This window comes from Bos mutus, chromosome 27 (assembly GCF_027580195.1).
Source record: "Bos mutus isolate GX-2022 chromosome 27, NWIPB_WYAK_1.1, whole genome shotgun sequence".
Lineage (NCBI taxonomy): Eukaryota > Metazoa > Chordata > Mammalia > Artiodactyla > Bovidae > Bos > Bos mutus.
Genome location: NC_091643.1, coordinates 15,814,892 through 15,820,891, shown reverse-complemented (window position 1 = coordinate 15,820,891; position 6,000 = coordinate 15,814,892).

Genomic DNA, 6,000 nt, shown 5'->3' with positions numbered 1-6,000 from the left:
ATTGCATCTTGAGGTTGCTAAGAGCTATGTGAAGAACTAATCTTCCATCCATGAAGTTGTGAAAAGGGAAAAAGAAATTTGTGCAGTTATTGAGGTAGCACTGCAAACTGCAAGTGGTGGCCGCAGTGAGGGGTAAGCTTAGTTAAGATGGAAAATTCTACAAGATATTTTGAGAGATACCACATTCACTAAACTTTTTATTACAGTACATTATTATAATTTTACGATCTTACTATTTATTAGTTATTATTGTTAATCTCTTACTGTGCCTAATTTACAAATATCATGGGTCTGTATATAAAGGAAAAAAGTATATAATAGGGCTTGGTACTATCTGGGTTTCAGGTATCCACTGGGAGTCTTAGAATGGATCCCCTGTGGATAAGGGCAGGGACTCCTGTATATTCTTCAAAAATGTCTTAAACCATCTCCTTTTCTAGTTCCTAGAAACACATGTCCTGCTGATAATTAGAAATCAATGATTTCTTTACAAAACGTAGCCCTTGAGAAACAGGGTATTCGTATGATGTGTTGATGGATGTTTGGATAGGCATTACAATGATTACTGCTTTAGCAAAATAATAATGATGATAACAATAATGATACTGATGGGACAGTGCAATTAAGAAGAGAGGTACAGGGACTTTCCTACTGGTCCAAAGGCTGCACTCCCCAAATAGTGGGCCTGGGTTCAATCCCATGACCAGGGAACTAGATCCCACATACCCACAAAGAAGATCAAAGATCCCCACGTACCGCAATTAAGACGTGACACAACCAAATAAATAGATATTAAAAAAAAAGAAGAGTGGTACAAAGGAGAAGACATGAAAAGAGAGGGAAGCGTATGAGATAAAAATGAGAAAACATGGAAGTAGCTCAAAATGACATCTTTTGGCTCATATAAAGGTTTTGGTGGAGCTGACTTCAGAAATGGTCATTGACATGGGGGTTGTTTGCCAAGTGCTAGTGTCCTCTGGGGACTTCCCAGGTGGCTCAGTGAGAAAGAATCTGCCTGCCAGTGCACGAGACGTGAGTTCAATCCCTGGGTTGGGAAGATCCTTTGGAGGAGGAAATGGCAATATCCACTCCAGTATTCTTGCCTGGAGAATCCCATGGACTGGGGAGCCTGTCTGGCTACAGTTCATGGGGTCTCAAAAAGTCAAACATGACTTAGCCACTGAGCATGCATGCAGTGTCCTCTGCGGAAAGATATCTGTCCTTCAGAGGTGGGTTTTCTGACTGGTCAAGCTGGAGGTACCTTAAGGGAGATTGAAGAGCCTGGAGGGCATTGGATAATGCTTTCCCTTACCCTTGTCACCTGGAAACAAGAGGCTCAGCATCTCCATCATTTTATAGGTACTTGTTTTAAAAGAAAGGTGCAGAAATGATCTTTTACCTACACAAGTACAGGCAAGACCACAGGGTGAAGTTGTAGAAAGAGCAGTGTGTCATAGAGAGTGAGGAAAATGCTTGTATAGACACTTGCCATTTAATCTCACTGAGCCTTCATTTTCTCATAAGTGGGAAGTAGGTGTCAGATTGGGGTGGGTGGATGGGTGATTGGAAAGATACTGCCCTGGATGAAAAATAAAATCATTTTCTACAGATGTTCTGACTATTAAACTGATGACAAAATTCTAACTTCCTCATTATGGCATTCTAAACTAATGCAGAACCACTAATGTTATAAACACGTAGAAAATTGTTCACCATTCATTTGTGAACGACTCTTTGCGACCCCGTGAACTGTAGCCCGCCAGGCTCTTCTGTCCATGGAATTTTCCGGGCAAGAATCCTGGAGTGGGTTGCCATTTCCTTCTCCTGGAAACATGTAGAAAAGCATGTCTCAACCAGCAGGTTTATAATGATCTGTTTACAAATTTCAGAAAATTTGCCAGCCTATATGAGCTGGCATAAGCACACATCAACACAATCCCAAGATGACAGAAATATTCATACCTAGACAAATCAGAAATGTCAAGTTGGTCCAAAGGTGTATAGATACAAGACTTAGTGATTAGGGAATAGGATTTTAATGTCCATACAGAGTAAAAGATGTAGCTGTGGGTCCAGATGAGACCAATTGCTGGAACAGACATCAGCAAAGAGCTGGGGTCCCTAAGAGCTGCCCAGGTTGTTAGCTGAATGAGAAAACATTGTTAAGTCCCAAGAAATGGCATGGAAATATCCCCTTTATGTTTTGGGTGAGAGCAATGAACAAATCTCCAATTAAGAACTGAAGTTCAAAGCTCAGCCCTTGCCCAGGTATGGAATATCAATTTACACTCCACGGACAGACATGAATTCTAAGCTGATAAATTAAACATGTGAATACTGACCCTGGACAGGAGAATTCTCAGAGGTGCCCAGTAGAAGCAAAACAAAATTTCCCTTTAGAGCTTTTGTCTTATAGGAGGAAAAGGATTCACTCAGGAAAGAAATATTTGAGCTGAAGATAAACACTCATTCAAAAATTACACACTCCACGAGGAAATGAACTATAATGAAGGGATTCAGCAGATACAATGAACTGCAGGATTAGTATTCTAAGAACTTGAGAGAGTAAAATAATCTGAAAATATAAAAATTAAAAAGTAATAGCAATTTTAAAATAGATAAAAATACAAGAAAAGAATGGTCATTAACAATTAGAGAAAATAAAATGTTGGAAAAGAATGTAATAACTAAAATTAAAAGCTCAATGGAGACTTCCACTTCTGGAAAGAGGGAGCAGATGTACTTTCCTTATTCTTTTAAGCACAACTGAAAACTCTAAAAAAATGCATATAATATGTACAATGTAATATAATTTTAATGTCATTAAATGATATATGCCATAATATTATATACTGTGATATTATTATATATGCTGTGATATTTTATATTATGGGGGCTTCCCAGGTGGCTCAGTGGGTAAAGAATCTGCCTGAAATGCAGGAGATGCAGGCAGATGCAGCTTTGATCCCTGGGTAAGAAAGATCCCCTGGAGGAGGGCATAGCAATGCACTCCAGTATTATTGCTTGGAGAAACCCATGGACAGAGGAGCCTGGTGGGCTACAGTCCATAGGGTTTGCCAGAGTTGCATATTGCTGAAGTGACTGAGTAGGTGTGCACATTAGATATTATTGTATATTATACATTGTAGGCATATTATGATATGTGATTATCTGACACACAAAATATTATACCATAAGACAACTCTGAAAGATGGAAAGAGTGAGGCAGGTGGATTAGGGCCCTAGGGCTCAAAGGAATGACATATTGGTGATTTCTCTAGGATTTCTTTTTGCCTTCTGTATTCAGACTCAGGGCTGAAGAAATTAATAACCTGGAAACGCCAATGATTATACACACAAAACTCCATACAAAGCTTGCTCGCTCAAGCCAAAGGACCAAGAAAGGGGCAGTCTAGCAAGACAGAAAACTGTAAGATAATAACAACTCTATCCCAGCCAAACACCACACTAAAAGAGTGTTCACACCCTCACCCTTTTGCAAAGGCTGAGTGAGGACCCTAGACTTTTACCCTCATTGGGCTGTAACAAGGAACCTCAATGACTCGCTGTGGTAGTGTCAAAGTTGAATTGGAACTTTCATCTCCTGTCCTGCTCCCCTCGTCACTGATGTCTGCAAAGACCACATGAGGAAACTTATTCCCAGCACTGATGAGAAGTCTCCTTGCCTATGTGCTGGGAGTATGCCTAGAGGGTGCCTCGTGGAGACTCAGGCCTTTTACCATCATTAGAGGCAGTAGGACCGCTCTTCCCCTGACCACGTGGTCAGTGGAGGCCACCACAGGAGCCAGAACTCCTACCCTATCAAGCAAGTGTGACAAGTGCCAGCGCCCCTGTCAGTGAGAGCTGAGGAGGGAGCCCTGACTTCCAGGGTTAAATAAGACCCAGAGTCTCATAACATAATATCCCAACCCACAGTTTCAATAAAAAATCACTGTCCTACCAAGAAACAGAAAAAGGTGAAACCAAATGAAAACTCCAATACTGTCACCAACGAAGGTTGCCAGCACTAAGATAACAGAGATGTTAGGGTTCTCTGACAAAGATTTGAAAATCATCAGTATGAAAAATGCATCAGTGAACAATAACAACTAATTGAGACAAGTGAAAAAAAGTCTCAGGAAAAAAAAAGCCCAGAAAGTTTCAGCAAAGAAATAGAAAATATATGAAAAAAGGAAATTTTAGAACTGAAAAATGTAATAACTTGAAAAACAAAAAAACAAAAAAACCTGTTCTCAGCAGCAGATCCAATTGCTGTAGAACCATTTGTTGAAAAGGTGCTTCTGAACCTTTGTCAAAAATTAAGTTCATTTATTTGTAAGAGTCTGTTCCTGAGTTCAGTTAGTTTATGTCTCTATCCTTCTGCCAATATAAACATAGTCTTCATGGCTGTAGGTATATAATATAACATATTTAAATTAGAAAGACTCATTCTTCAGACTTTATTTTTATTTTTCAAAATTATTGTAGCTTTTCTAGTTCCTTTTCCTTTTTATGTATATATATTTTACAATTATCTTGTCTATATACACACAATGTGTAAATACACATGAGGTGTAAATACACACGGGGTGATGTGTAAATACACATAAATGTGTAAATATACACAAGATGATGTAAGTAAAATCTGATGCTGTAAAGAACAAGGTTGCATAGGAACCTGAAATGGGAGGTCCATGAATCAAGGTAAATTGGAAGTGGTCAAACAGGAGACAGCAAGAGTGAAGAAATGAAGTAGTCCTTATAGTCAACAAGAGTCCAAAATGCAGTACTTGGGTGTGATCTCAAAAATGACAGAATGACCTCTGTTCATTTCCAAGGCAAACCATTCAATATCAGAGTAATTCAAGTCTATGCTGCCAACCAGTAATGCTGAAGAAGCTGAAGTTGAATGGTTCTATAAAGACCTACAAGACCTTTTAGAACTAACACCCCAAAAAAGATGTTCTTTTCACCATAGGGGGCTGGAATGCAAAAGTAGGAAGTCAAGAGATACCTGGAGTAACAGGCAAATTTGGCCTTGGAATACAAAATGAATCAGGACAAAGGCTAACAGAATTTTGCCAAGAGAACACACTGGTCATAGCAAACACCCTCTTCCAACAACACAAGAAAAGACTCAACACATGAGCATAACCAGATGGTCAATACCAAAATCAGATTGATTATATTATTTGCAGTCAAGATGGATAAACTCTATACAGTCAGCAAAAACAAGACTGGGAGCTGACTGTGGCTCAGATCATGAACTCCTTATTGCCAAGTTCAGACTTAAATTGAAGAAAGTAGGGAAAACCACTAGACCATTCAGGTATGACCTAAATCAAATCCCTTCAATTATACAGTAGAAGTGAGAAATATCTTCAGGGGATTGATCTGATAGACAGAGTGCCTGAAGAACTATAGATGGAGGTTCATGACATTGTACAGGAGGCAAGGATCAAGCCCATCCCTAAGAAAAAGAAATACCAAAAGGCAAATGGTTGTCTGAGGAGGCCTTACAAATAGCTGAGAAAAAAAGAGAAGCTAAAGGCAAAGGAGAAAAAGAAAGGTATACCCGTTTGAATGCAGAGTTCCAAAGAAGAGCAAGGAGAGATAAGAAGGTCTTCCTCAGTGATCAATGCAAAGAAATAGAGGAAAACAATAGAATGGGAAAAACTAGAGATCTCTTCAAGAAAATTAGAGATACCAAGGGAACATTTCATATGCAAAGATGGGCACAATAAAGGACAGAAATGGTATGGACCTAATAGAAACAGAAGATATTAAGAAGAGGTGGCAAGAATACACAGAAGCTGTACAAAAAAGATCTTCATGACCCAAATAACCATAACGATGTGATCCCTCACTTAGCACTAGACATCCTGGAAGACCCTAAGTGGGCCTTAGGAAGCATCACTACTAACAAAGCTAGTGGAGGTGATGGAGTTCCAGTTGAGCTCTTTCAATCCTAAAAGATGATGCTGCACTCAATATGCCAGC